Here is a 27463-nt window from a genome sequence, read left to right on the forward strand (position 1 = left end):
ATGGACAAATGAACGATTCTGTAAAAAGGAAAATGTGTCTTCCACAATGTGAGATTTTAGCTGTGCCCACCAGGTCTCGAACCTGGGACCTTCCGGGTGTTAGGCGGATGTGATAACCACTACACCATGGGCACGCACATATTCTCAATCTATTAGAAAATTCTCAGTTAAAAATCCATTTAATCAGCTGAATCATTGCTATTATTTTAATACGCATTTGGAGAGAATGGCCTATATGGCTACTATCTATTTAGTTATATCTACTGCAAAAGTTGAAATGGACACATGAACGATTCCGAAACAAAAAAAGGGTCTTCCATAATGAGAGAACATAGCTGTGCCCACCAGGTCTCGAACCTGGGACCTTCCACGTGTTAGGCGGATGTGATAACCACTACACCATGGGCACGCACATATGCTCAATATATTAGAAAATTCTCAGTTAAAAATCCATTTAATCAGCTGAATTATTGCTATTATTTTAATACGCATTTGGAGAGAATGGCCTATATGACTACTATCTATTTAGTTATATCTACTGCAAAAGTTGAAATGGACAGATGAACGATTCCGTAACAAAAAGAAGGGTCTTCCATAATGAGAAAACTTAGCTGTTCCCACCAGGTCTCGAACCTGGGACCTTCCGCGTGTTAGGCGGATGTTATAACCACTACACCATGGGCACGCACATATGCTCAATCTATTAGAAAATTCTCAGTTAAAAATCCATTTAACCAGCTGAATTTTTGCAATTATTTTAATACGCATTTGGAGAGAATGGCGTATCTGACTACTATCTATTTAGTTATATGTACTGAAAAAGTTGAAATGGACAGATGAAAGATTCCGTAACAAACAGATGTGTCTTCCACAATGAGAGAACTTAGCTGTGCCCACCAGGTCTCGAACCTGGGACCTTCCGCGTGTTAGGCGGATGTGATAACCACTACACCATGGGCACGCACATATGCTCAATCTATTAGAAAATTCTCAGTTGAAAATCAATTTAATCAGCTGAATTTTTGCTATTATTTTAATACGCATTCGGAGAGAATGGCCTATCTGACTACTATCTATTTAGTTATATCTACTGCAAAAGTTGAAATGGACAGATGAACGATTCCGTAACAAAAAAAAAGTGTCTTCCATAATGACAGAACTTAGCTGTGCCCACCAGGTCTCGAACCTTGGACTTGCCGCGTGTTAGGCGGATGTGATAACCACTACACCATGGGCACGCACATATGCTCAATCTATTAGAAAATTCTCAGTTAAAAATCCATTTAACCAGCTGAATTATTGCTATTTTTTTAATACGCATTTGGAGAGAATGGCCTATATGACTACTATCTATTTAGTTATATCTACTGTAAAAGTTGAAATGGACAGATGAACGATTCCGTAACAAAAAACATGCGTCTTCCACAATGAGAGAACTTAGCTGTGCCCACCAGGTCTCGAACCTGGGACCTTCCGCGTGTTAGGCGGATGTGATAACCACTACACCATGGACACGCACATTTGCTCAATCTATTAGAAAATTCTCAGTTAATAATCAATTTCATCAGCTGAATTATTGCTATTATTTTAATACGCATTTGGAGAGAATGGCCTATATGACTACTATCTATTTAGTTATATCTACTGCAAAAGTTGAAATGGACAGATGAACGATTCCGTAACAAAAAAAATGCGTCTTCCACAATGAGAGAACTTAGCTCGACCCACCAGGTCTCGAACCTGGGACCTTCCGCGTGTTAGGCGGATGTGATAACCACTACACCATGGGCACGCTCATATGCTCAATCTATTAGAAAATTCTCAGTTAATAATCAATTTCATCAGCTGAATTATTGCTATTATTTTAATACGCATTTGGAGAGAATGGCCTATATGACTACTATCTATTTAGTTATATCTACTGCAAAAGTTGAAATGGACAGATGAACGATTCTGTAAAAAGGAAAATGTGTCTTCCACAATCTGAGAACTTAGCTGTGCCCACCAGATCTCGAACCTGTGACCTTCCGCGTGTTAGGCGGATGTGATAACCACTACACCATGGACACGCACATTTGCTCAATCTATTAGAAAATTCTCAGTTAATAATCAATTTCATCAGCTGAATTATTGCTATTATTTTAATACGCATTTGGAGAGAATGGCCTATCTGACTACTATCTATTTAGTTATATCTACTTTAAAAGTTGAAATGGACAAATGAACGATTCTGTAAAAAGGAAAATGTGTCTTCCACAATGTGAGATTTTAGCTGTGCCCACCAGGTCTCGAACCTGGGACCTTCCGGGTGTTAGGCGGATGTGATAACCACTACACCATGGGCACGCACATATTCTCAATCTATTAGAAAATTCTCAGTTAAAAATCCATTTAATCAGCTGAATCATTGCTATTATTTTAATACGCATTTGGAGAGAATGGCCTATATGGCTACTATCTATTTAGTTATATCTACTGCAAAAGTTGAAATGGACACATGAACGATTCCGAAACAAAAAAAGGGTCTTCCATAATGAGAGAACATAGCTGTGCCCACCAGGTCTCGAACCTGGGACCTTCCACGTGTTAGGCGGATGTGATAACCACTACACCATGGGCACGCACATATGCTCAATATATTAGAAAATTCTCAGTTAAAAATCCATTTAATCAGCTGAATTATTGCTATTATTTTAATACGCATTTGGAGAGAATGGCCTATATGACTACTATCTATTTAGTTATATCTACTGCAAAAGTTGAAATGGACAGATGAACGATTCCGTAACAAAAAGAAGGGTCTTCCATAATGAGAAAACTTAGCTGTTCCCACCAGGTCTCGAACCTGGGACCTTCCGCGTGTTAGGCGGATGTTATAACCACTACACCATGGGCACGCACATATGCTCAATCTATTAGAAAATTCTCAGTTGAAAATCAATTTAATCAGCTGAATTTTTGCTATTATTTTAATACGCATTTGGAGAGAATGGCCTATCTGACTACTATCTATTTAGTTATATCTACTGCAAAAGTTGAAATGGACAGATGAACGATTCCGTAACAAAAAAAAAGGGTTTTCCATAATGAGAGAACTTAGCTGTGCCCACCAGGTCTCGAACCTGGGACTTTCCGCGTGTTAGGTGGATAAGATAACCACTACACCATGGGCACGCACAAATGCTCAATCTATTAGAAAATTCTCAGTTAAAAATCAATTTAATCAGCTGAATTTTTGCTATTATTTTAATACGCATTTGGAGAGAATAGCCTATCTGACTACTATCTATTTAGTTATATCTACTTTAAAAGTTGAAATGGACAGATTAACGATTCTGTAAAAAGGAAAATGTGTCTTCCACAATGTGAGAACTTAGCTGTGCCCACCAGGTCTCGAACCTGGGACCTTCCGGGTTTTAGGCGGATGTGATAACCACTACACCATGGGCACGCACATATTCTCAATCAATTAGAAAATTCTCAGTTAAAAATCCATTTAATCAGCTGAATTATTTGTATTATTTTAATACGCATTTGGAGAGAATGGCCTATCTGACTACTATCTATTTAGTTATATCTACTGCAAAAGTTGAAATGGACAGATGAAAAAAAAAAAAAGGGTCTTCCATAATGAGAAAACTTAGCTGTGCCCACCAGGTCTCGAACCTGGGACCTTCCGCGTGTTAGTCGGATGTGATAACCACTACACCATGGGCACGCACATATGCTCAATCTATTAGAAAAGTCTCAGTTGAAAATCAATTTAATCAGCTGAATTTTTGCTATTATTTTAATACGCATTTGGAGAGAATGGCCTATCTGACTACTATCTATTTAGTTATATCTACTGCAAAAGTTGAAATGGACAGATGAACGATTCCGTTACAAAAATAAAGGGTTTTCCATAATGAGAGAACTTAGCTGTGCCCACCAGGTCTCGAACCTGGGACCTTCCGCGTGTTAGGCGGATGTGATAACCACTACACCATGGGCACGCACATGTGCTCAATCTATTAGAAAATTCTCAGTTAATAATCCATTTAACCAGCTGAATTATTGCTATTATTTTAATACGCATTTGGAGATAATGGCCTATCTGACTACTATATATTTAGTTATACCTACTGCAAAAGTTGAAATGGACAGATGAACGATTCCGTAACAGAAAAAAAGGGTCTTCCATAATGAGAGAACTTAGCTGTGCCCACCAGGTCTCGAACCTGGGACCTTCCGCGTGTTAGGTAGATGCGATAACCACTACACCATGGGCACGCACATATGCTCAATCTATTAGAAAATTCTCCGTTAATAATCCATTTAACCAGCTGAATTATTGCTATTATTTTAATACGCATTTGGAGAGAATGGCCTATCTGATTACTATCTATTTAGTTATATCTACTGTAAAAGTTGGAATGGACAGATGAACGATTCCGTAACAAAAAAATGCGTCTTCCACAATGAGAGAACTTAGCTGTGCCCACCAGGTCTCGAATCTGGGACCTTCCGCGTGTTAGGCGGATGTGATAACCACTACACCATGGGCACGCATATATGCTCAATCTATTAGAAAATTCCCAGTTAAAAATCAAATTAATCAGCTGAATTGTTGCTATTATTTTAATACGCATTGGGAGAGAATGGCCTATATGACTACTATCTATTTAGTTATATCTACTGCAAAAGTTGAAATGGACAGATGAACGATTCCGTAACAAAAAAAAGGGTCTTCCATAATGAGACAACTTAGCTGTGCCTACCAGGTCTCGAACCTGGGACCTTCCGCGTGTTAGGCGGATGTGATAACCACTACACCATGGGCACGCACGTTTGCTCAATCTATTAAAAATTCTCAGTTGAAAATCAATTTAATCAGCTGAATCTTTGCTATTAATTTAATACGCATTTGGAGAGAATGGCCTATCTGACTACTATCTATTTAGTTATATCTACTGCAAAAGTTGAAATGGACAGATGAACGATTCCGTAACAAAAAAAAGGGTCTTCAATAATGAGAGAACATAGCTGTGCCCACCAGGCCTCGGACCTGGGACCTTCCGCGTGTTAGGCGGTTGTGATAACCACTACACAATGGGTAAAAACATATGCTCAATCTATTAGAAAATTCTCAGTTAATAATCCATTTAACCAGCTGAATTATTGCGATTAGTTTAATACGCATTTGGAGAGAATGGCCTATCTGACTACTATCTATTTAGTTATACCTACTGCAAAAGTTGAAATGGACAGATGAACGATTCCGTAACAAAAAAAAAAAATTCTTCCATAATGAGAGAACTTAGCTGTGCCCACCAGGTCTCGAACCTGGGACCTTCCGCGTGTTAGGCGGATGTGATAACCACTACACCATGGGCACGCACATGTGCTCAATCTATTAGAAAATTCTCAGTTAATAATCCATTTAACCAGCTGAATTGTTGCTATTATTTTAATACGCATTTGGAGAGAATGTCCTATATGACTACTATCTATTTAGTTATATCTACTGCAAAAGTTGAAATGGACATATGAACGATTCCGTAACAAAAAAAAGGCTCTTCCATAATGAGGGAATGTAGCTGTGCCCACCAGGTCTCGAACCTGGGACCTTCCGCGTGTTAGGCGGATGTGATAACCACTACACCATGGGCACGCACATATTCTCAATCTATTAGAAAATTCTCAGTTAAAAATCAATTTAATCAGCTGAATTATTGCTATTATTTTAATACGCATTTGGAGAGAATGGCCTATATGACTACTATCTATTTAGTTATATCTACTGTAAAAGTTGAAATGGACAGATGAACGATTCCGTAACAAAAAAGAGGGTCTTCCATAATGAGAGAACTTAGCTGTGCCCACCAGGTCTCGAACCTGGGACCTTCCGCGTGTTAGACGGATGTGATAACCACTACACCATGGGCACGCACATAAGCTCAATCTATTAGAAAATTCTCAATTGAAAATTAATTTAATCAGCTGAATTTTTGCTATTAATTTAATACGCATTTGGAGAGAATGGCCTATCTGACTACTATCTATTTAGTTATATCTACTGCAAAAGTTGAAATGGACAGATGAACGATTCCGTAATAAAAAAAAGGGTCTTCCATAATGAGAGAACTTAGCTGTGCCCACCAGGTCTCGAACCTGGGACCTTCCGCGTGTTAGGCGGATGTGATAACCACTACACCATGGGCACGCACATATGCTCAATCTATTAGAAAATTCTCAGTTAATAATCCATTTAACCAGCTGAATTATTGCTATTATTTTAATACGCGTTTGGAGAGAATGGCCTATCTGACTACTATCTATTTAGTTATATCTACTGTAAAAGTTGAAATGGACAGACGAACGATTCCGTAACAAACAGATGTGTCTTCCACAATGAGAGAACTTAGCTGTGCCCACCAAATCTCGACCCTGGGACATTCCGCGTGTTAGGCGGATGTGATAACCACTACACCATGGGCACGCACATATGCTCAATCTATTAGAAAATTCTCAGTTAAAAATCAAATTAATCAGCTGAATTGTTGCTATTATTTTAATACGCATTTGGAGAGAATGGCCTATCTGACTACTATCTATTTAGTTATATCTACTGTAAAAGTTGAAATGGACAGATGAACGATTCCGTAACAAACAGATGTGTCTTCCACAATAAGAGAACTTAGCTGTGCCCACCAGTTCTCGAACCTGGGACCTTCCGCGTGTTAAGCGGATGTGATAACCATTACACCATGGGCACGCACATATGCTCAATCTATTAGAAAATTCTCAGTTAATAATCCATTTAACCAGCTGAATTGTTGCTATTATTTTAATACGCATTTGGAGAGAATGGCCTATATGACTACTATCTATTTAGGTATATCTACTGCAAAAGTTGAAATGGACAGATGAACGATTCCGTAACAAAAAAAGGGTCTTCCATAATGAGAGAACATAGCTGCGCCCACCAGGTCACGAACCTGGGACCTTCCGCGTGTTAGGCGGATGTGATAACCACTACACCATGGGCACGCACATATGCTCAATCTATTAGAAAATTCTCAGTTGAAAATCAATTTAATCAGCTGAATTATTGCTATTATTTTAATACGCATTTGGAGAGAATGGCCTATATGACTACTATCTATTTAGTTATATCTACTGCAAAAGTTGAAATGGACATATGAACGATTCCGTAACAAAAAAAAGGCTCTTCCATACTGAGAGAACTTAGCTGTGCCCACCAGGTCTCGAACCTGGGACCTTCCGCGTGTTAGGCGGATGTGATAACCACTACACCATGGGCACGCACATATTCTCAATCTATTAGAAAATTCTCAGTTAAAAATCAATTTAATCAGCTGAATTATTGCTATTATTTTAATACGCATTTGGAGAGAATGGCCTATATGACTACTATCTATTTAGTTATATCTACTGTAAAAGTTGAAATGGACAGATGAACGATTCCGTAACAAAAAAGAGGGTCTTCCATAATGAGAGAACTTAGCTGTGCCCACCAGGTCTCGAACCTGGGACCTTCCGCGTGTTAGACGGATGTGATAACCACTACACCATGGGCACGCACATATGCTCAATCTATTAGAAAATTCTCAGTTGAAAATTAATTTAATCAGCTGAATTTTTGCTATTAATTTAATACGCATTTGGAGAGAATGGCCTATCTGACTACTATCTATTTAGTTATATCTACTGCAAAAGTTGAAATGGACAGATGAACGATTCCGTAACAAAAAAAAGGGTCTTCCATAATGAGAGAACTTAGCTGTGCCCACCAGGTCTCGAACCTGGGACCTTCCGCGTGTTAGGCGGATGTGATAACCACTACACCATGGGCACGCACATATGCTCAATCTATTAGAAAATTCTCAGTTAATAATCCATTTAACCAGCTGAATTATTGCTATTATTTTAATACGCATTTGGAGAGAATGGCCTATCTGTTTACTATCTATTTAGTTATACCTACTGCAAAAGTTGAAATGGACAGATGAACGATTCCGTAACAAAAAAAAGGTTCTTCCATAATGAGAGAACATTCTGTGCCCACCAGGTCTCGAACCTGGGACCTTCCATGTGTTAGGCGGATGTAATAACCACTACACCATGGGCACGCACATTTGCTCAATCTATTAGAAAATTCTCAGTTGAAAATCAATTTAATCAGCTGAATTTTTGCTATTAATTTAATACGCATTTGGAGAGAATGGCCTATCTGACTACTATCTATTTAGTTATATCTACTGCAAAAGTTGAAATGGACAGATGAACGATTCCGTAACAAAAAAAAGGGTCTTCAATAATGAGAGAACATAGCTGTGCCCACCAGGCCTCGGACCTGGGACCTTCCGCGTGTTAGGCGGTTGTGATAACCACTACACAATGGGCACAAACATATGCTCAATCTATTAGAAAATTCTCAGTTAATAATCCATTTAACCAGCTGAATTATTGCTATTAGTTTAATACGCATTTGGAGAGAATGGCCTATCTGACTACTATCTATTTAGTTATACCTACTGCCAAAGTTGAAATGGACAGATGAACGATTCCGTAACAAAAAAAAAATTCTTCCATAATGAGAGAACTTAGCTGTGCCCACCAGGTCTCGAACCTGGGACCTTCCGCGTGTTAGGCGGATGTGATAACCACTACACCATGGGCACGCATATGTGCTCAATCTATTAGAAAATTCTCAGCTAATAATCCATTTAACCAGCTGAATTGTTGCTATTATTTTAATACGCATTTGGAGAGAATGGCCTATCTGACTACTATCTATTTAGTTATATCTACTGTAAAAGTTGAAATGGACAGATGAACGATTCCGTAACAAACAGATGTGTCTTCCACAATAAGAGAACTTAGCTGTGCCCACCAGTTCTCGAACCTGGGACCTTCCGCGTGTTAAGCGGATGTGATAACCATTACACCATGGGCACGCACATATGCTCAATCTATTAGAAAATTCTCAGTTAATAATCCATTTAACCAGCTGAATTGTTGCTATTATTTTAATACGCATTTGGAGAGAATGGCCTATATAACTACTATCTATTTAGGTATATCTACTGCAAAAGTTGAAATGGACAGATGAACGATTCCGTAACAAAAAAAGGGTCTTCCATAATGAGAGAACATAGCTGCGCCCACCAGGTCTCGAACCTGGGACCTTCCGCGTGTTAGGCGGATGTGATAACCACTACACCATGGGCACGCACATATGCTCAATCTATTAGAAAATTCTCAGTTAAAAATCAATTTAATCAGCTGAATTATTGCTATTATTTTAATACGCATTTGGAGAGAATGGCCTATATGACTACTATCTATTTAGTTATATCTACTGCAAAAGTTGAAATGGACATATGAACGATTCCGTAACAAAAAAAAGGCTCTTCCATAATGAGAGAACTTAGCTGTGCCCACCAGGTCTCGAACCTGGGACCTTCCGCGTGTTAGGCGGATGTGATAACCACTACACCATGGGCACGCACATATTCTCAATCTATTAGAAAATTCTCAGTTAAAAATCAATTTAATCAGCTGAATTATTGCTATTATTTTAATACGCATTTGGAGAGAATGGCCTATATGACTACTATCTATTTAGTTATATCTACTGTAAAAGTTGAAATGGACAGATGAACGATTCCGTAACAAAAAAGAGGGTCTTCCATAATGAGAGAACTTAGCTGTGCCCACCAGGTCTCGAACCTGGGACCTTCCGCGTGTTAGACGGATGTGATAACCACTACACCATGGGCACGCACATATGCTCAATCTATTAGAAAATTCTCAGTTGAAAATTAATTTAATCAGCTGAATTTTTGCTATTAATTTAATACGCATTTGGAGAGAATGGCCTATCTGACTACTATCTATTTAGTTATATCTACTGCAAAAGTTGAAATGGACAGATGAACGATTCCGTAACAAAAAAAAGGGTCTTCCATAATGAGAGAACTTAGCTGTGCCCACCAGGTCTCGAACCTGGGACCTTCCGCGTGTTAGGCGGATGTGATAACCACTACACCATGGGCACGCACATATGCTCAATCTATTAGAAAATTCTCAGTTAATAATCCATTTAACCAGCTGAATTATTGCTATTATTTTAATACGCATTTGGAGAGAATGGCCTATCTGACTACTATCTATTTAGTTATACCTACTGCAAAAGTTGAAATGGACAGATGAACGATTCCGTAACAAAAAAAAGGTTCTTCCATAATGAGAGAACATTCTGTGCCCACCAGGTCTCGAACCTGGGACCTTCCATGTGTTAGGCGGATGTAATAACCACTACACCATGGGCACGCGCATTTGCTCAGTCTATTAGAAAATTCTCAGTTGAAAATCAATTTAATCAGCTGAATTTTTGCTATTAATTTAATACGCATTTGGAGAGAATGGCCTATCTGACTACTATCTATTTAGTTATATCTACTGCAAAAGTTGAAATGGACAGATGAACGATTCCGTAACAAAAAAAATTGTCTTCCATAATGAGAGAACATGGCTGTGCCCACCAGGTCTCGAACCTGGGACCTTCCGCGTGTTAGGCGGATGTGACAACTACTACACCATGGGCACGCACATATGCTCAATCTATTAGAAAATTCTCAGTTAAAAATCAATTTAATCAGCTGAATTTTTGCAATTATTTTAATACGCATTTGGAGAGAATGGCCTATCTGACTACTATCTATTTAGTTATATCTACTGTAAAAGTTGAAATGGACAGATGAACGATTCCGTAACAAACAGATGTGTCTTCCACAATGAGAGAACTTAGCTGTGCCCACCAAATCTCGACCCTGGGACATTCCGCGTGTTAGGCGGATGTGATAACCACTACACCATGGGCACGCACATATGCTCAATCTATTAGAAAATTCTCAGTTAAAAATCAAATTAATCAGCTGAATTGTTGCTATTATTTTAATACGCATTTGGAGAGAATGGCCTATCTGACTACTATCTATTTAGTTATATCTACTGTAAAAGTTGAAATGGACAGATGAACGATTCCGTAACAAACAGATGTGTCTTCCACAATGAGAGAACTTAGCTGTGCCCACCAGTTCTCGAACCTGGGACCTTCCGCGTGTTAAGCGGATGTGATAACCATTACACCATGGGCACGCACATATGCTTAATCTATTAGAAAATTCTCAGTTAAAAATCAATTTAATCAGCTGAATTTTTGCAATTATTTTAATACGCATTTGGAGAGAATGGCCTATCTGACTACTGTCTATTTAGTTATATCTACTGTAAAAGTTGAAATGTACAGATGAACGATTCCGTAACAAAGAGATGTGTCTTCCACAATGAGAGAACTTAGCTGTGCCCACCAGGTCTCGAACCTGGGACCTTCCGCGTGTTAGGCGGATGTGATAACCACTACACCATGGGCACGCACATATGCTCAATCTATTAGAAAATTCTCAGTTAAAAATCAAATTAATCAGCTGAATTGTTGCTATTAATTTAATACGCATTTGGAGAGAATGGCCTATCTGACTACTATCTATTTAGTTATATCTACTGCAAAAGCTGAAATGGACAGATGAACGATTCCGTAACAAAAAAAATTGTCTTCCATAATGAGAGAACACGGCTGTGCCCACCAGGTCTCGAACCTGGGACCTTCCGCGTGTTAGGCGGATGTGATAACTACTACACCATGGGCACGCACATATGCTCAATCTATTAGAAAATTCTCAGTTAAAAATCAATTTAATCAGCTGAATTTTTGCAATTATTTTAATACGCATTTGAAGAGAATGGCCTATCTGACTACTATCTATTTAGTTATATCTACTGTAAAAGTTGAAATGGACAGATGAACGATTCCGTAACAAACAGATGTGTCTTCCACAATGAGAGAACTTAGCTGTGCCCACCAAATCTCGACCCTGGGACATTCCGCGTGTTAGGCGGATGTGATAACCACTACACCATGGGCACGCACATATGCTCAATCTATTAGAAAATTCTCAGTTAAAAATCAAATTAATCAGCTGAATTGTTGCTATTATTTTAATACGCATTTGGAGAGAATGGCCTATCTGTCTACTATCTATTTAGGTATATCTACTGCAAAAGTTGAAATGGACAGATGAACGATTCCGTAACAAAAAAAAGGGTCTTCCATAATGAGAGAACTTAGCTGTGCCCACCAGGTCTCGAACCTGGGACTTTCCGCGTGTTAGGCGGATGTGATAACCACTACACCATGGGCACGCACATATGCTCAATCTATTAGAAAATTCTCAGTTAATAATCCATTTAACCAGCTGAATTATTGCTATTATTTTAATACGCATTTGGAGAGAATGGCCTATCTGACTACTATCTATTTAGTTATACCTACTGCAAAAGTTGAAATGGACAGATGAACGATTCCGTAACAAAAAAAAGGTTCTTCCATAATGAGAGAACATTCTGTGCCCACCAGGTCTCGAACCTGGGACCTTCCATGTGTTAGGCGGATGTAATAACCACTACACCATGGGCACGCACATTTGCTCAATCTATTAGAAAATTCTCAGTTGAAAATCAATTTAATCAGCTGAATTTTTGCTATTAATTTAATACGCATTTGGAGAGAATGGCCTATCTGACTACTATCTATTTAGTTATATATACTGCAAAAGTTGAAATGGACAGATGAACGATTCCGTAACAAAAAAAATTGTCTTCCATAATGAGAGAACATGGCTGTGCCCACCAGGTCTCGAACCTGGGACCTTCCGCGTGTTAGGCGGATGTGATAACTACTACACCATGGGCACGCACATATGCTCAATCTATTAGAAAATTCTCAGTTAAAAATCAATTTAATCAGCTGAATTTTTGCAATTATTTTAATACGCATTTGGAGAGAATGGCCTATCTGACTACTATCTATTTAGTTATATCTACTGTAAAAGTTGAAATGGACAGATGAACGATTCCGTAACAAACAGATGTGTCTTCCACAATGAGAGAACTTAGCTGTGCCCACCAAATCTCGACCCTGGGACATTCCGCGTGTTAGGCGGATGTGATAACCACTACACCATGGGCACGCACATATGCTCAATCTATTAGAAAATTCTCAGTTAAAAATCAAATTAATCAGCTGAATTGTTGCTATTATTTTAATACGCATTTGGAGAGAATGGCCTATCTGACTACTATCTATTTAGTTATATCTACTGTAAAAGTTGAAATGGACAGATGAACGATTCCGTAACAAACAGATGTGTCTTCCACAATGAGAGAACTTAGCTGTGCCCACCAGTTCTCGAACCTGGGACCTTCCGCGTGTTAAGCGGATGTGATAACCATTACACCATGGGCACGCACATATGCTTAATCTATTAGAAAATTCTCAGTTAAAAATCAATTTAATCAGCTGAATTTTTGCAATTATTTTAATACGCATTTGGAGAGAATGGCCTATCTGACTACTGTCTATTTAGTTATATCTACTGTAAAAAATGAAATGGACAGATGAACGATTCCGTAACAAACAGATGTGTCTTCCACAATGAGAGAACTTAGCTGTGCCCACCAGGTCTCGAACCTGGGAACTTCCGCGTGTTAGGCGGATGTGATAACCACTACACCATGGGCACGCACATATTCTCAATCTATTAGAAAATTCTCAGTTAAAAATCAAATTAATCAGCTGAATTGTTGCTATTATTCTAATACGCATTTGGAGAGAATGGGATATCTGACTACTATCTATTTAGTTATATCTACTTTAAAAGTTGAAATGGACAGATGAACGATTCTGTAAAAAGGAAAATGTGTCTTCCACAATGTGAGAACTTAGCTGCGCCCACCAGGTCTCGGACCGGGGACCTTCCGCGTGTTAGGCGGATGTGATAACCACTACGCCATGGGCACGCGCATGTGCTCAATCTATTAGAAAATTCTCAGTTAAAAATCCATTTAATCAGCTGAATCATTGCTATTATTTTAATACGCATTTGGAGAGAATGGCCTATATGACTACTATCTATTTAGTTATATCTACTGCAAAAGTTGAAATGGACACATGAACGATTCCGTAACAAAAAAAGGGTCTTAAATAATGAGAAAACTTAGCTGTGCCCACCAGGTCTCGAACCTGGGACCTTCCGCGTGTTAGGCGGATGTGATAACCACTACACCATGGGCACTCACATATGCTCAATCTATTAGAAAATTCTCAGTTGAAAATCAATTTAATCAGCTGAATTTTTGCTATTATTTTAATACGCATTTGGAGAGAATGGCCTATCTGACTACTATCTATTTAGTTATATCTACTTCAAAAGTTGAAATGGACAGATGAACGATTCCGTAACAAAAAAAAGGGTTTTCCATAATGAGAGAACTTAGTTGTGCCCACCAGGTCTCGAACCTGGGACCTTCCGCGTGTTAGGCGGATGTGATAACCACTACACCATGGGCACGCACATGTGCTCAATCTATTAGAAAATTCTTAGTTAATAATCCATTTAACCAGCTGAATTATTGCTATTATTTTAATACGCATTTGGAGAGAATGGCCTATCTGACTACTATCTATTTAGTTATATCTACTGTAAAAGTTGGAATGGACAGATAAACGATTCCGTAACATAAAAATGCGTCTTCCACAATGAGAGAACTTAGCTGTGCCCACCAGGTCTCGAAACTTGGACCTTCCGCGTGTTAGGCGGATGTGATAACCACTACACCATGGGCACGCACATATGCTCAATCTATTAGAAAATTCTCAGTTAAAAATCAATTTAATCAGCTGAATTATTGCTATTATTTTAATACGCATTTGGAGAGAATGGCCTATCTGACTACTATCTATTTAGTTATATCTACTGCAAAAGTTGAAATGGACAGATGAACGATTCCGTAACCAAAAAAAGGGTCTTCCATAATGAGAGAACTTAGCTGTGCCCACCAGGTCCCGAACCTGGGACCTTCCGCGTGTTAGGCGGATGTGATAACCACTACACCATGGGCACGCACATGTGCTCAATCTATTAGAAAATTCTCAGTTAATAATCCATTTAACCAGCTGAATTATTGCTATTATTTTAATACGCATTTGGAGAGAATGGCCTATCTGACTACTATCTATTTATTTATATCTACTGTAAAAGTTGGAATGGACAGATGAACGATTCCGTAACAAAAAAAAGCGTCTTCCACAATGAGAGAACTTAGCTGTGCCCACCAGGTCTCGAAACTGGGATCTTCCGCGTGTTAGGCGGATGTGATAACCACTACACCATGGGCACGCACATATGCTCAATCTATTAGAAAATTCTCAGTTGAAAATCAATTTAATCAGCTGAATTTTTGCTATTAATTTAATACGCATTTGGAGAGAATGGCCTATCTGACTACTATCTATTTAGTTATATCTAATGCAAAAGTTGAAATGGACAGATAAACGATTCCGTAACAAAAAAAGGGTCTTCCATAATGAGAGAACATAGCTGCGCCCACCAGTTCTCGAACCTGGGACCTTCCGCGTGTTAGGCGTATGTGATGACCACTACACCATGGGCACGCACATATGCTCAATCTATTAGAAAATTCTCAGTTAAAAATCAATTTAATCAGCTGAATTATTGCTATTATTTTAATACGCATTTGGAGAGAATGACCTATCTGACTACTATCTATTTAGTTATATCTACTGCAAAAGTTGAAATGGACAGATGAACGATTCCGTAACCAAAAAAAGGGTCTTCCTTAATGAGAGAACTTAGCTGTGCCCACCAGGTCTCGAACCTGGGACCTTCCGCGTGTTAGGCGGATGTGATAACCACTACACCATGGGCACGCACATATGCTCAATCTATTAGAAAATTCTCAGTTGAAAATCAATTTAATCAGCTGAATTATTGCTATTATTTTAATACGCATTTGGAGAGAATGGCCTATCTGACTACTATCTATTTAGTTATATCTACTGTAAAAGTTGGAATGGACAGATGAACGATTCCGTAACAAAAATAAGCGTCTTCCACAATGAGAGAACTTAGCTGTGCCCACCAGGTCTCAAAACTGGGACCTTCCGCGTGTTAGGCGGATGTGATAACCACTACACCATGGGCACGCACATATGCTCAATCTATTAGAAAATTCTCAGTTAAAAATCAATTTAATCAGCTGAATTATTGCTATTATTTTAATACGCATTTGGAGAGAATGGCCTATCTGACTACTATCTATTTAGTTATATCTACTGCAAAAGTTGAAATGGACAGATGAACGATTCCGTAACCAAAAAAAGGGTCTTCCATAATGAGAGAACTTAGCTGTGCCCACCAGGTCCCGAACTTGGGACCTTAAGCGTGTTAGGCGGATGTGATAACCACTACACCATGGGCACGCACATATGCTCAATCTATTAGAAAATTCTCAGTTGAAAATCAATTTAATCAGCTGAATTATTGCTATTATTTTAATACGCATTTGGAGAGAATGGCCTATCTGACTACTATCTATTTAGTTATATCTACTGCAAAAGTTGAAATGGACAGATGAACGATTCCGTAACAAAAAAAAGGGTCTTCCATAATGAGAGAACTTAGCTGTGCCCACCAGGTCTCGAACCTGGGAACTTCCGCGTGTTAGGCGGATGTGATAACCACTACACCATGGGCACGCACATATGCTCAATCTATTAGAAAATTCTCAGTTGAAAATCAATTTAATCAGCTGAATTTTTGCTATTAATTTAATACGCATTTGGAGAGAATGGCCTATCTGACTACTATCTATTTAGTTATATCTACTGCAAAAGTTGAAATGGACAGATGAACGATTCCGTAACAAAAAAAGGGTCTTCCATAATGAGAGAACATAGCTGCGCCCACCAGGTCTCGAACCTGGGACCTTCCGCGTGTTAGGCGGATGTGATAACCACTACACCATGGGCACGCACATATGCTCAATCTATTAGAAAATTCTCAGTTAAAAATCAATTTAATCAGCTGAATTATTGCTATTATTTTAATACGCATTTGGAGAGAATGGCCTATCTGACTACTATCTATTTAGTTATATCTACTGCAAAAGTTGAAATGGACAGATGAACGATTCCGTAACCAAAAAAAGGGTCTTCCATAATGAGAGAACTTAGCTGTGCCCACCAGGTCCTGAACCTGGGACCTTCCGCGTGTTAGGCGGATGTGATAACCACTACACCATGGGCACGCACATGTGCTCAATCTATTAGAAAATTCTCAGTTAATAATCCATTTAACCAGCTGAATTATTGCTATTATTTTAATACGCATTTGGAGAGAATGGCCTATCTGACTACTATCTATTTATTTATATCTACTGTAAAAGTTGGAATGGACAGATGAACGATTCCGTAACAAAAAAAAGCGTCTTCCACAATGAGAGAACTTAGCTGTGCCCACCAGGTCTCGAAACTGGGATCTTCCGCGTGTTAGGCGGATGTGATAACCACTACACCATGGGCACGCACATATGCTCAATCTATTAGAAAATTCTCAGTTGAAAATCAATTTAATCAGCTGAATTTTTGCTATTAATTTAATACGCATTTGGAGAGAATGGCCTATCTGACTACTATCTATTTAGTTATATCTAATGCAAAAGTTGAAATGGACAGATAAACGATTCCGTAACAAAAAAAGGGTCTTCCATAATGAGAGAACATAGCTGCGCCCACCAGTTCTCGAACCTGGGACCTTCCGCGTGTTAGGCGTATGTGATGACCACTACACCATGGGCACGCACATATGCTCAATCTATTAGAAAATTCTCAGTTAAAAATCAATTTAATCAGCTGAATTATTGCTATTATTTTAATACGCATTTGGAGAGAATGACCTATCTGACTACTATCTATTTAGTTATATCTACTGCAAAAGTTGAAATGGACAGATGAACGATTCCGTAACCAAAAAAAGGGTCTTCCTTAATGAGAGAACTTAGCTGTGCCCACCAGGTCTCGAACCTGGGACCTTCCGCGTGTTAGGCGGATGTGATAACCACTACACCATGGGCACGCACATATGCTCAATCTATTAGAAAATTCTCAGTTGAAAATCAATTTAATCAGCTGAATTATTGCTATTATTTTAATACGCATTTGGAGAGAATGGCCTATCTGACTACTATCTATTTAGTTATATCTACTGTAAAAGTTGGAATGGACAGATGAACGATTCCGTAACAAAAATAAGCGTCTTCCACAATGAGAGAACTTAGCTGTGCCCACCAGGTCTCAAAACTGGGACCTTCCGCGTGTTAGGCGGATGTGATAACCACTACACCATGGGCACGCACATATGCTCAATCTATTAGAAAATTCTCAGTTAAAAATCAATTTAATCAGCTGAATTATTGCTATTATTTTAATACGCATTTGGAGAGAATGGCCTATCTGACTACTATCTATTTAGTTATATCTACTGCAAAAGTTGAAATGGACAGATGAACGATTCCGTAACCAAAAAAAGGGTCTTCCATAATGAGAGAACTTAGCTGTGCCCACCAGGTCCCGAACTTGGGACCTTAAGCGTGTTAGGCGGATGTGATAACCACTACACCATGGGCACGCACATATGCTCAATCTATTAGAAAATTCTCAGTTGAAAATCAATTTAATCAGCTGAATTATTGCTATTATTTTAATACGCATTTGGAGAGAATGGCCTATCTGACTACTATCTATTTAGTTATATCTACTGCAAAAGTTGAAATGGACAGATGAACGATTCCGTAACAAAAAAAAGGGTCTTCCATAATGAGAGAACTTAGCTGTGCCCACCAGGTCTCGAACCTGGGAACTTCCGCGTGTTAGGCGGATGTGATAACCACTACACCATGGGCACGCACATATGCTCAATCTATTAGAAAATTCTCAGTTGAAAATCAATTTAATCAGCTGAATTTTTGCTATTAATTTAATACGCATTTGGAGAGAATGGCCTATCTGACTACTATCTATTTAGTTATATCTACTGCAAAAGTTGAAATGGACAGATGAACGATTCCGTAACAAAAAAAGGGTCTTCCATAATGAGAGAACATAGCTGCGCCCACCAGGTCTCGAACCTGGGACCTTCCGCGTGTTAGGCGGATGTGATAACCACTACACCATGGGCACGCACATATGCTCAATCTATTAGAAAATTCTCAGTTGAAAATCAATTTAATCAGCTGAATTTTTGCTATTAATTTAATACGCATTTGGAGAGAATGGCCTATCTGACTACTATCTATTTAGTTATATCTACTGCAAAAGTTGAAATGGACAGATGAACGATTCCGTAACAAAAAAAAGGGTCTTCCATAATGAGAGAACTTAGCTGTGCCCACCAGGTCTCAAACCTGGGACCTTCCGCGTGTTAGGCGGATGTGATAACCACTACACCATAGGCACGCACATATGCTCAATCTATTAGAAAATTCTCAGTTGAAAATCAATTTAATCAGCTGAATTTTTGCTATTATTTTAATACGCATTTGGAGAGAATGGCCTATCTGACTACTATCTATTTAGTTATATCTACTGTAAAAGTTGAAATGGACAGATGAACGATTCCGTAAAAAACAGATGTGTCTTCCACAATGAGAGAAGTTAGCTGTGCCCAGCAGGTCTCGAACTTGGGACCTTCCTCGTGTTAGACGGATGTGATAACCACTACACCATGGGCACGCACACGTGCTCAAGCTATTAGAAAATTCTCAGTTAATAATCCATTTAACCAGCTGAATTATTGCTATTATTTTAATACGTATTTGGAGAGAATGGCCTATCTGACTACTATCTATTTAGTTATATCTACTGTAAAAGTTGAAATGGACAGATGAACGATTCCGTAACAAAAAAAAGGGTCTTCCATAATGAGAGAACTTAGCTGTGCCCACCAAGTCTCGAACCTTGGACTTTCCGCGTGTTAGGCAGATGTGATAACTACTACACCATGGGCACGTACATATGCTGAATCTATTAGAAAATTCTCAGTTAAAAATCAATTTAATCAGCTGAATTTTTGCAATTATTTTAATACGCATTTGGAGAGAATGGCCTATCTGACTACTATCTATTTAGTTATATATACTGTAAAAGTTGAAATGGACAGATGAACGATTCCGTAACAAAAAAAAAGGGTCTTCCATAATGAGAGAACTTAGCTGTGCCCACCAGGTCTCGAACCTGGGGCCTTCCGCGTGTTAGGCGGATGTGATAACCACTACACCATGGGCACGCACATATGCTCAATCTATTAGAAAATTCTCAGTTAAAAATCAATTTTATCAGCTGAATTATTGCTATTATTTTAATACGCATTTGGAGAGAATGGCCTATATGACTACTATCTATTTAGTTATATCTACTGTAAAAGTTGAAATGGACAGATGAACGATTCCGTAACAAAAAAGAGGGTCTTCCATAATGAGAGAACTTAGCTGTGCCCACCAGGTCTCAAACCGGGGACCTTCCGCGTGTTAGGCGGATGTGATAACCACTACACCATGGGCACGCACATATGCTCAATCTATTAGAAAATTCTCAGTTGAAAATCAATTTAATCAGCTGAATTTTTGCTATTTATTTAATACGCATTTGGAGAGAATGGCCTATCTGACTACTATCTATTTAGTTATATCTACTGTAAAAGTTGAAATGGACAGATGAACGATTCCGTAAAAAACAGATGTGTCTTCCACAATGAGAGAAGTTAGCTGTGCCCAGCAGGTCTCGAACTTGGGACCTTCCTCGTGTTAGACGGATGTGATAACCACTACACCATGGGCACGCACACGTGCTCAAGCTATTAGAAAATTCTCAGTTAATAATCCATTTAACCAGCTGAATTATTGCTATTATTTTAATACGTATTTGGAGAGAATGGCCTATCTGACTACTATCTATTTAGTTATATCTACTGTAAAAGTTGAAATGGACAGATGAACGATTCCGTAACAAAAAAAAGGGTCTTCCATAATGAGAGAACTTAGCTGTGCCCACCAAGTCTCGAACCTTGGACTTTCCGCGTGTTAGGCAGATGTGATAACTACTACACCATGGGCACGTACATATGCTGAATCTATTAGAAAATTCTCAGTTAAAAATCAATTTAATCAGCTGAATTTTTGCAATTATTTTAATACGCATTTGGAGAGAATGGCCTATCTGACTACTATCTATTTAGTTATATATACTGTAAAAGTTGAAATGGACAGATGAACGATTCCGTAACAAAAAAAAAGGGTCTTCCATAATGAGAGAACTTAGCTGTGCCCACCAGGTCTCGAACCTGGGGCCTTCCGCGTGTTAGGCGGATGTGATAACCACTACACCATGGGCACGCACATATGCTCAATCTATTAGAAAATTCTCAGTTAAAAATCAATTTTATCAGCTGAATTATTGCTATTATTTTAATACGCATTTGGAGAGAATGGCCTATATGACTACTATCTATTTAGTTATATCTACTGTAAAAGTTGAAATGGACAGATGAACGATTCCGTAACAAAAAAGAGGGTCTTCCATAATGAGAGAACTTAGCTGTGCCCACCAGGTCTCAAACCGGGGACCTTCCGCGTGTTAGGCGGATGTGATAACCACTACACCATGGGCACGCACATATGCTCAATCTATTAGAAAATTCTCAGTTGAAAATCAATTTAATCAGCTGAATTTTTGCTATTTATTTAATACGCATTTGGAGAGAATGGCCTATCTGACTACTATCTATTTAGTTATATCTACTGCAAAAGTTGAAATGGACAGATGAACGATTCCGTAACCAAAAAAAGGGTCTTCCATAATGATGAACTTAACTGTGCCCACCAGGTCCCAAACCTGGGACCTTCCGCGTGTTAGGCGGATGTGATAACCACTACACCATGGGCACGCACATGTGCTCAATCTATTAGAAAATTCTCAGTTCATAATCCATTTAACCAGCTGAATTATTGCTATTATTTTAATACGCATTTGGAGAGAATGGCCTATCTGACTACTATCTATTTAGTTATATCTACTGTAAAAGTTGGAATGGACAGATGAACGATTCCGTAACAAAAAAACGCGTCTTCCACAATGAGAGAACGTAGCAGTGCCCACCAGGTCTCGAAACTGGGACCTTCCGCGTGTTAGGCGGATGTGATAACCACTACACCATGGGCACGCACATATGCTCAATCTATTAGAAAATTCTCAGTTAAAAATCAATTTTATCAGCTGAATTATTGCTATTATTTTAATACGCATTTGGAGAGAATGGCCTATCTGACTACTATCTATTTAGTTATATCTACTGCAAAAGTTGAAATGGACAGATGAACGATTCCGTAACCAAAAAAATGCGTCTTCCACAATGAGAGAACTTAGCTGTGCCCACCAGGTCTCGAACTTGGGACCTTCCTCGTGTTAGACGGATGTGATAACCACTACACCATGGGCACGCACACGTGCTCAAGCTATTAGAAAATTCTCAGTTAATAATCCATTTAACCAGCTGAATTATTGCTATTATTTTAATACGCATTTGGAGAGAATGGCCTATCTGACTACTATCTATTTAGTTATACCTACTGCAAAAGTTGAAATGGACAGATGAACGATTCCGTAACAAAAAAAAGGGTCTTCCATAATGAGAGAACTTAGCTGTGCCCACCAGGTCTCGAACCTGGGACCTTCCGCGTGTTAGGCGGATGTGATAACCACTACACCATGGGCACGCACATATGCTCAATCTATTAGAAAATTCTCAGTTGAAAATCAATTTAATCAGCTGAATTATTGCTATTATTTTAATACGCATTTGGAGAGAATGGCCTATCTGACTACTATCTATTTAGTTATATCTACTGCAAAAGTTGAAATGGACAGATGAACGATTCCGTAACAAAAAATAGGGTCTTCCATAATGAGAGAACTTAGCTGTGCCCACCAGGTCTCGAACCTGGGACCTTCCGCGTGTTAGGCGGATGTGATAACCACTACACCATGGGCACGCACATATGCTCAATCTATTAGAAAATTCTCAGTTGAAAATCAATTTAATCAGCTGAATTATTGCTATTATTTTAATACGCATTTGGAGAGAATGGCCTATCTGACTACTATCTATTTAGTTATATCTACTGCAAAAGTTGAAATGGACAGATGAACGATTCCGTAACCAAAAAAAGGGTCTTCAATAATGTGAGATTTTAGCTGTGCCCACCAGGTCTCGAACCTGGGACCTTCCGCGTGTTAGGCGGATGTGATAACCACTACACCATGGGCACGCACATATGCTCAATCTATTAGAAAATTCTCAGTTGAAAATCAATTTAATCAGCTGAATTTTTGCTGTTAATTTAATACGCATTTGGAGAGAATGGCCTATCTGACTACTATCTATTTAGGTATATCTACTGCAAAAGTTGAAATGGACAGATGAACGATTCCGTAACAAACAGATGTGTCTTCCACAATGAGAGAACTTAGCTGTGCCCACCAAATCTCGACCCTGGGACATTCCGCGTGTTAGGCGGATGTGATAACCACTACACCATGGGCACGCACATATGCTCAATCTATTAGAAAATTCTCAGTTAAAAATCAAATTAATCAGCTGAATTGTTGCTATTATTTTAATACGCATTTGGAGAGAATGGCCTATCTGTCTACTATCTATTTAGGTATATCTACTGCAAAAGTTGAAATGGACAGATGAACGATTCCGTAACAAAAAAAAGGGTCTTCCATAATGAGAGAACTTAGCTGTGCCCACCAGGTCTCGAACCTGGGACTTTCCGCGTGTTAGGCGGATGTGATAACCACTACACCATGGGCACGCACATATGCTCAATCTATTAGAAAATTCTCAGTTAATAATCCATTTAACCAGCTGAATTATTGCTATTATTTTAATACGCATTTGGAGAGAATGGCCTATCTGACTACTATCTATTTAGTTATACCTACTGCAAAAGTTGAAATGGACAGATGAACGATTCCGTAACAAAAAAAAGGTTCTTCCATAATGAGAGAACATTCTGTGCCCACCAGGTCTCGAACCTGGGACCTTCCATGTGTTAGGCGGATGTAATAACCACTACACCATGGGCACGCACATTTGCTCAATCTATTAGAAAATTCTCAGTTGAAAATCAATTTAATCAGCTGAATTTTTGCTATTAATTTAATACGCATTTGGAGAGAATGGCCTATCTGACTACTATCTATTTAGTTATATATACTGCAAAAGTTGAAATGGACAGATGAACGATTCCGTAACAAAAAAAATTGTCTTCCATAATGAGAGAACATGGCTGTGCCCACCAGGTCTCGAACCTGGGACCTTCCGCGTGTTAGGCGGATGTGATAACTACTACACCATGGGCACGCACATATGCTCAATCTATTAGAAAATTCTCAGTTAAAAATCAATTTAATCAGCTGAATTTTTGCAATTATTTTAATACGCATTTGGAGAGAATGGCCTATCTGACTACTATCTATTTAGTTATATCTACTGTAAAAGTTGAAATGGACAGATGAACGATTCCGTAACAAACAGATGTGTCTTCCACAATGAGAGAACTTAGCTGTGCCCACCAAATCTCGACCCTGGGACATTCCGCGTGTTAGGCGGATGTGATAACCACTACACCATGGGCACGCACATATGCTCAATCTATTAGAAAATTCTCAGTTAAAAATCAAATTAATCAGCTGAATTGTTGCTATTATTTTAATACGCATTTGGAGAGAATGGCCTATCTGACTACTATCTATTTAGTTATATCTACTGTAAAAGTTGAAATGGACAGATGAACGATTCCGTAACAAACAGATGTGTCTTCCACAATGAGAGAACTTAGCTGTGCCCACCAGTTCTCGAACCTGGGACCTTCCGCGTGTTAAGCGGATGTGATAACCATTACACCATGGGCACGCACATATGCTTAATCTATTAGAAAATTCTCAGTTAAAAATCAATTTAATCAGCTGAATTTTTGCAATTATTTTAATACGCATTTGGAGAGAATGGCCTATCTGACTACTGTCTATTTAGTTATATCTACTGTAAAAAATGAAATGGACAGATGAACGATTCCGTAACAAACAGATGTGTCTTCCACAATGAGAGAACTTAGCTGTGCCCACCAGGTCTCGAACCTGGGAACTTCCGCGTGTTAGGCGGATGTGATAACCACTACACCATGGGCACGTACATATGCTCAATCTATCAGAAAATTCTCAGTTAATAATCCATTTAACCAGCTGAATTATTGCTATTATTTTAATACGCATATGGAGAGAATGGCCTATCTGACTACTATCTATTTAGTTATATCTACTGTAAAAGTTGAAATGGACAGATGAACGATTCCGTAACAAAAAAAAAGGGTCTTCCATAATGAGAGAACATAGCGGGGCCCACCAGGTCTCGATCCTGGGACCTTCCGCGTGTTAGGCGGATGTGATAACCACTACACCATGGGCACGCACATATGCTCAATCTATCAGAAAATTCTCAGTTAATAAACCATTTAACCAGCTGAATTATTGCTATTATTTTAATACGCATATGGAGAGAATGACCTATCTGAATACTATCTATTTAGTTATATCTACTATAAAAGTTGAAATGGACAGATGAACGATTCCGTAACAAACAGATGTGTCTTCCACAATGAGAGAACTTAGCTGTGCCCACCAGGTCTCGAATCTGGGACCTTCCGCGTGTTAGGCGGATGTGATAACCACTACACCATGGGCACGCACATATTCTCAATCTATTAGAAAATTCTCAGTTAAAAATCAAATTAATCAGCTGAATTGTTGCTATTATTCTAATACGCATTTGGAGAGAATGGGATATCTGACTACTATCTATTTAGTTATATCTACTTTAAAAGTTGAAATGGACAGATGAACGATTCTGTAAAAAGGAAAATGTGTCTTCCACAATGTGAGAACTTAGCTGCGCCCACCAGGTCTCGGACCGGGGACCTTCCGCGTGTTAGGCGGATGTGATAACCACTACGCCATGGGCACGCGCATGTGCTCAATCTATTAGAAAATTCTCAGTTAAAAATCCATTTAATCAGCTGAATCATTGCTATTATTTTAATACGCATTTGGAGAGAATGGCCTATATGACTACTATCTATTTAGTTATATCTACTGCAAAAGTTGAAATGGACACATGAACGATTCCGTAACAAAAAAAGGGTCTTAAATAATGAGAAAACTTAGCTGTGCCCACCAGGTCTCGAACCTGGGACCTTCCGCGTGTTAGGCGGATGTGATAACCACTACACCATGGGCACTCACATATGCTCAATCTATTAGAAAATTCTCAGTTGAAAATCAATTTAATCAGCTGAATTTTTGCTATTATTTTAATACGCATTTGGAGAGAATGGCCTATCTGACTACTATCTATTTAGTTATATCTACTTCAAAAGTTGAAATGGACAGATGAACGATTCCGTAACAAAAAAAAGGGTTTTCCATAATGAGAGAACTTAGTTGTGCCCACCAGGTCTCGAACCTGGGACCTTCCGCGTGTTAGGCGGATGTGATAACCACTACACCATGGACACGCACATGTGCTCAATATATTAGAAACTTCTCAGTTAATAATCCATTTAACCAGCTGAATTATTGCTATTATTTTAATACGCATTTGGAGGGAATGGCCTATATGACTACTATCTATTTAGTTATATCTACTGCAAAAGTTGAAATGGACAGATGAACGATTCCGTAACAAAAAAAAAAAAAAAGGGTCTTCCATAATGAGAGAACCTAGCTGTGCCCACCAGATCTCGAACCTGGGACCTTCCGCGTGTTAGGCGGATGTGATAACCACTACACCATGGGCACGCACATACGCTCAATCTATTAGAAAATTCTCAGTTGAAAATCAATTTAATCAGCTGAATTTTTGCTGTTAATTTAATACGCATTTGGAGAGAATGGCCTATCTGACTACTATCTATTTAGTTATATCTACTGCAAAAGTTGAAATGGACAGATGAACGATTCCGTAACAAAAAAAAGGGTCTTCCATAATGAGAAAACTTAGCTGTGCCCACCAGGTCTCGAACCTGGGACCTTCCGCGTGTTAGGCGGATGTGATAACCACTACACCATGGGCACGCACATGTGCTCAATCTATTAGAAAATTCTCAGTTAATAATCCATTTAACCAGCTGAATTATTGCTATTATTTTAATACGCATTTGGAGAGAATGGCCTATCTGACTACTATCTATTTAGTTATATCTACTGTAAAAGTTGGAATGGACAGATAAACGATTCCGTAACATAAAAATGCGTCTTCCACAATGAGAGAACTTAGCTGTGCCCACCAGGTCTCGAAACTTGGACCTTCCGCGTGTTAGGCGGATGTGATAACCACTACACCATGGGCACGCACAT

At 38.7% G+C, this 27463-nt stretch overlaps 52 non-coding genes across 52 annotated transcripts; all 52 read right to left on the reverse strand.

Moving 5' to 3' along the window:
- Positions 1-61: 61 nt before the first annotated feature.
- Positions 62-134, reverse strand: Trnav-aac (transfer RNA valine (anticodon AAC)). The gene has a single exon. It is a non-coding gene; the product is annotated as a tRNA-Val (tRNA).
- A 202-nt stretch (positions 135-336) lies between these two features.
- On the reverse strand, positions 337-409 carry Trnav-aac (transfer RNA valine (anticodon AAC)). The gene has a single exon. It is a non-coding gene; the product is annotated as a tRNA-Val (tRNA).
- A 479-nt stretch (positions 410-888) lies between these two features.
- On the reverse strand, positions 889-961 carry Trnav-aac (transfer RNA valine (anticodon AAC)). Its single transcript has one exon. It is a non-coding gene; the product is annotated as a tRNA-Val (tRNA).
- A 481-nt stretch (positions 962-1442) lies between these two features.
- Positions 1443-1515, reverse strand: Trnav-aac (transfer RNA valine (anticodon AAC)). The gene has a single exon. It is a non-coding gene; the product is annotated as a tRNA-Val (tRNA).
- A 758-nt stretch (positions 1516-2273) lies between these two features.
- Trnav-aac (transfer RNA valine (anticodon AAC)) lies at positions 2274-2346 on the reverse strand. Its single transcript has one exon. It is a non-coding gene; the product is annotated as a tRNA-Val (tRNA).
- A 202-nt stretch (positions 2347-2548) lies between these two features.
- Positions 2549-2621, reverse strand: Trnav-aac (transfer RNA valine (anticodon AAC)). Its single transcript has one exon. It is a non-coding gene; the product is annotated as a tRNA-Val (tRNA).
- A 757-nt stretch (positions 2622-3378) lies between these two features.
- Positions 3379-3451, reverse strand: Trnaf-aaa (transfer RNA phenylalanine (anticodon AAA)). Its single transcript has one exon. It is a non-coding gene; the product is annotated as a tRNA-Phe (tRNA).
- Positions 3452-3645: 194 nt separating this feature from the next.
- Positions 3646-3718, reverse strand: Trnav-aac (transfer RNA valine (anticodon AAC)). The gene has a single exon. It is a non-coding gene; the product is annotated as a tRNA-Val (tRNA).
- Positions 3719-3922: 204 nt separating this feature from the next.
- Positions 3923-3995, reverse strand: Trnav-aac (transfer RNA valine (anticodon AAC)). The gene has a single exon. It is a non-coding gene; the product is annotated as a tRNA-Val (tRNA).
- A 480-nt stretch (positions 3996-4475) lies between these two features.
- On the reverse strand, positions 4476-4548 carry Trnav-aac (transfer RNA valine (anticodon AAC)). Its single transcript has one exon. It is a non-coding gene; the product is annotated as a tRNA-Val (tRNA).
- A 203-nt stretch (positions 4549-4751) lies between these two features.
- Positions 4752-4824, reverse strand: Trnav-aac (transfer RNA valine (anticodon AAC)). Its single transcript has one exon. It is a non-coding gene; the product is annotated as a tRNA-Val (tRNA).
- Positions 4825-5304: 480 nt separating this feature from the next.
- On the reverse strand, positions 5305-5377 carry Trnav-aac (transfer RNA valine (anticodon AAC)). Its single transcript has one exon. It is a non-coding gene; the product is annotated as a tRNA-Val (tRNA).
- A 203-nt stretch (positions 5378-5580) lies between these two features.
- Trnav-aac (transfer RNA valine (anticodon AAC)) lies at positions 5581-5653 on the reverse strand. The gene has a single exon. It is a non-coding gene; the product is annotated as a tRNA-Val (tRNA).
- A 203-nt stretch (positions 5654-5856) lies between these two features.
- Trnav-aac (transfer RNA valine (anticodon AAC)) lies at positions 5857-5929 on the reverse strand. The gene has a single exon. It is a non-coding gene; the product is annotated as a tRNA-Val (tRNA).
- A 203-nt stretch (positions 5930-6132) lies between these two features.
- On the reverse strand, positions 6133-6205 carry Trnav-aac (transfer RNA valine (anticodon AAC)). Its single transcript has one exon. It is a non-coding gene; the product is annotated as a tRNA-Val (tRNA).
- A 1030-nt stretch (positions 6206-7235) lies between these two features.
- On the reverse strand, positions 7236-7308 carry Trnav-aac (transfer RNA valine (anticodon AAC)). Its single transcript has one exon. It is a non-coding gene; the product is annotated as a tRNA-Val (tRNA).
- A 203-nt stretch (positions 7309-7511) lies between these two features.
- Trnav-aac (transfer RNA valine (anticodon AAC)) lies at positions 7512-7584 on the reverse strand. Its single transcript has one exon. It is a non-coding gene; the product is annotated as a tRNA-Val (tRNA).
- A 203-nt stretch (positions 7585-7787) lies between these two features.
- Positions 7788-7860, reverse strand: Trnav-aac (transfer RNA valine (anticodon AAC)). The gene has a single exon. It is a non-coding gene; the product is annotated as a tRNA-Val (tRNA).
- A 754-nt stretch (positions 7861-8614) lies between these two features.
- Positions 8615-8687, reverse strand: Trnav-aac (transfer RNA valine (anticodon AAC)). The gene has a single exon. It is a non-coding gene; the product is annotated as a tRNA-Val (tRNA).
- A 478-nt stretch (positions 8688-9165) lies between these two features.
- On the reverse strand, positions 9166-9238 carry Trnav-aac (transfer RNA valine (anticodon AAC)). Its single transcript has one exon. It is a non-coding gene; the product is annotated as a tRNA-Val (tRNA).
- Positions 9239-9441: 203 nt separating this feature from the next.
- Trnav-aac (transfer RNA valine (anticodon AAC)) lies at positions 9442-9514 on the reverse strand. The gene has a single exon. It is a non-coding gene; the product is annotated as a tRNA-Val (tRNA).
- Positions 9515-9717: 203 nt separating this feature from the next.
- On the reverse strand, positions 9718-9790 carry Trnav-aac (transfer RNA valine (anticodon AAC)). Its single transcript has one exon. It is a non-coding gene; the product is annotated as a tRNA-Val (tRNA).
- Positions 9791-9993: 203 nt separating this feature from the next.
- On the reverse strand, positions 9994-10066 carry Trnav-aac (transfer RNA valine (anticodon AAC)). Its single transcript has one exon. It is a non-coding gene; the product is annotated as a tRNA-Val (tRNA).
- Positions 10067-11372: 1306 nt separating this feature from the next.
- On the reverse strand, positions 11373-11445 carry Trnav-aac (transfer RNA valine (anticodon AAC)). The gene has a single exon. It is a non-coding gene; the product is annotated as a tRNA-Val (tRNA).
- Positions 11446-11648: 203 nt separating this feature from the next.
- Positions 11649-11721, reverse strand: Trnav-aac (transfer RNA valine (anticodon AAC)). The gene has a single exon. It is a non-coding gene; the product is annotated as a tRNA-Val (tRNA).
- A 479-nt stretch (positions 11722-12200) lies between these two features.
- On the reverse strand, positions 12201-12273 carry Trnav-aac (transfer RNA valine (anticodon AAC)). The gene has a single exon. It is a non-coding gene; the product is annotated as a tRNA-Val (tRNA).
- Positions 12274-12751: 478 nt separating this feature from the next.
- Positions 12752-12824, reverse strand: Trnav-aac (transfer RNA valine (anticodon AAC)). The gene has a single exon. It is a non-coding gene; the product is annotated as a tRNA-Val (tRNA).
- Positions 12825-13579: 755 nt separating this feature from the next.
- Trnav-aac (transfer RNA valine (anticodon AAC)) lies at positions 13580-13652 on the reverse strand. The gene has a single exon. It is a non-coding gene; the product is annotated as a tRNA-Val (tRNA).
- Positions 13653-14131: 479 nt separating this feature from the next.
- Trnav-aac (transfer RNA valine (anticodon AAC)) lies at positions 14132-14204 on the reverse strand. The gene has a single exon. It is a non-coding gene; the product is annotated as a tRNA-Val (tRNA).
- A 203-nt stretch (positions 14205-14407) lies between these two features.
- Positions 14408-14480, reverse strand: Trnav-aac (transfer RNA valine (anticodon AAC)). The gene has a single exon. It is a non-coding gene; the product is annotated as a tRNA-Val (tRNA).
- Positions 14481-14959: 479 nt separating this feature from the next.
- Trnav-aac (transfer RNA valine (anticodon AAC)) lies at positions 14960-15032 on the reverse strand. Its single transcript has one exon. It is a non-coding gene; the product is annotated as a tRNA-Val (tRNA).
- Positions 15033-15786: 754 nt separating this feature from the next.
- Trnav-aac (transfer RNA valine (anticodon AAC)) lies at positions 15787-15859 on the reverse strand. The gene has a single exon. It is a non-coding gene; the product is annotated as a tRNA-Val (tRNA).
- Positions 15860-16614: 755 nt separating this feature from the next.
- On the reverse strand, positions 16615-16687 carry Trnav-aac (transfer RNA valine (anticodon AAC)). The gene has a single exon. It is a non-coding gene; the product is annotated as a tRNA-Val (tRNA).
- Positions 16688-16889: 202 nt separating this feature from the next.
- On the reverse strand, positions 16890-16962 carry Trnav-aac (transfer RNA valine (anticodon AAC)). The gene has a single exon. It is a non-coding gene; the product is annotated as a tRNA-Val (tRNA).
- A 203-nt stretch (positions 16963-17165) lies between these two features.
- On the reverse strand, positions 17166-17238 carry Trnav-aac (transfer RNA valine (anticodon AAC)). Its single transcript has one exon. It is a non-coding gene; the product is annotated as a tRNA-Val (tRNA).
- A 754-nt stretch (positions 17239-17992) lies between these two features.
- Positions 17993-18065, reverse strand: Trnav-aac (transfer RNA valine (anticodon AAC)). Its single transcript has one exon. It is a non-coding gene; the product is annotated as a tRNA-Val (tRNA).
- Positions 18066-18820: 755 nt separating this feature from the next.
- Positions 18821-18893, reverse strand: Trnav-aac (transfer RNA valine (anticodon AAC)). Its single transcript has one exon. It is a non-coding gene; the product is annotated as a tRNA-Val (tRNA).
- A 202-nt stretch (positions 18894-19095) lies between these two features.
- Positions 19096-19168, reverse strand: Trnav-aac (transfer RNA valine (anticodon AAC)). Its single transcript has one exon. It is a non-coding gene; the product is annotated as a tRNA-Val (tRNA).
- Positions 19169-19371: 203 nt separating this feature from the next.
- On the reverse strand, positions 19372-19444 carry Trnav-aac (transfer RNA valine (anticodon AAC)). The gene has a single exon. It is a non-coding gene; the product is annotated as a tRNA-Val (tRNA).
- Positions 19445-20200: 756 nt separating this feature from the next.
- Trnav-aac (transfer RNA valine (anticodon AAC)) lies at positions 20201-20273 on the reverse strand. The gene has a single exon. It is a non-coding gene; the product is annotated as a tRNA-Val (tRNA).
- A 1032-nt stretch (positions 20274-21305) lies between these two features.
- Trnav-aac (transfer RNA valine (anticodon AAC)) lies at positions 21306-21378 on the reverse strand. The gene has a single exon. It is a non-coding gene; the product is annotated as a tRNA-Val (tRNA).
- A 1307-nt stretch (positions 21379-22685) lies between these two features.
- Trnav-aac (transfer RNA valine (anticodon AAC)) lies at positions 22686-22758 on the reverse strand. The gene has a single exon. It is a non-coding gene; the product is annotated as a tRNA-Val (tRNA).
- A 203-nt stretch (positions 22759-22961) lies between these two features.
- On the reverse strand, positions 22962-23034 carry Trnav-aac (transfer RNA valine (anticodon AAC)). Its single transcript has one exon. It is a non-coding gene; the product is annotated as a tRNA-Val (tRNA).
- A 203-nt stretch (positions 23035-23237) lies between these two features.
- On the reverse strand, positions 23238-23310 carry Trnav-aac (transfer RNA valine (anticodon AAC)). The gene has a single exon. It is a non-coding gene; the product is annotated as a tRNA-Val (tRNA).
- A 479-nt stretch (positions 23311-23789) lies between these two features.
- Trnav-aac (transfer RNA valine (anticodon AAC)) lies at positions 23790-23862 on the reverse strand. Its single transcript has one exon. It is a non-coding gene; the product is annotated as a tRNA-Val (tRNA).
- A 478-nt stretch (positions 23863-24340) lies between these two features.
- Positions 24341-24413, reverse strand: Trnav-aac (transfer RNA valine (anticodon AAC)). Its single transcript has one exon. It is a non-coding gene; the product is annotated as a tRNA-Val (tRNA).
- A 755-nt stretch (positions 24414-25168) lies between these two features.
- On the reverse strand, positions 25169-25241 carry Trnav-aac (transfer RNA valine (anticodon AAC)). Its single transcript has one exon. It is a non-coding gene; the product is annotated as a tRNA-Val (tRNA).
- Positions 25242-25721: 480 nt separating this feature from the next.
- Trnav-aac (transfer RNA valine (anticodon AAC)) lies at positions 25722-25794 on the reverse strand. Its single transcript has one exon. It is a non-coding gene; the product is annotated as a tRNA-Val (tRNA).
- A 479-nt stretch (positions 25795-26273) lies between these two features.
- Positions 26274-26346, reverse strand: Trnav-aac (transfer RNA valine (anticodon AAC)). Its single transcript has one exon. It is a non-coding gene; the product is annotated as a tRNA-Val (tRNA).
- Positions 26347-26549: 203 nt separating this feature from the next.
- Trnav-aac (transfer RNA valine (anticodon AAC)) lies at positions 26550-26622 on the reverse strand. Its single transcript has one exon. It is a non-coding gene; the product is annotated as a tRNA-Val (tRNA).
- A 210-nt stretch (positions 26623-26832) lies between these two features.
- On the reverse strand, positions 26833-26905 carry Trnav-aac (transfer RNA valine (anticodon AAC)). Its single transcript has one exon. It is a non-coding gene; the product is annotated as a tRNA-Val (tRNA).
- Positions 26906-27108: 203 nt separating this feature from the next.
- Trnav-aac (transfer RNA valine (anticodon AAC)) lies at positions 27109-27181 on the reverse strand. Its single transcript has one exon. It is a non-coding gene; the product is annotated as a tRNA-Val (tRNA).
- Positions 27182-27463: the final 282 nt, after the last annotated feature.

Source organism: Argiope bruennichi, chromosome 7, assembly GCF_947563725.1.
Source record: "Argiope bruennichi chromosome 7, qqArgBrue1.1, whole genome shotgun sequence".
In the NCBI taxonomy this organism is placed as follows: Eukaryota; Metazoa; Arthropoda; class Arachnida; order Araneae; family Araneidae; genus Argiope; species Argiope bruennichi.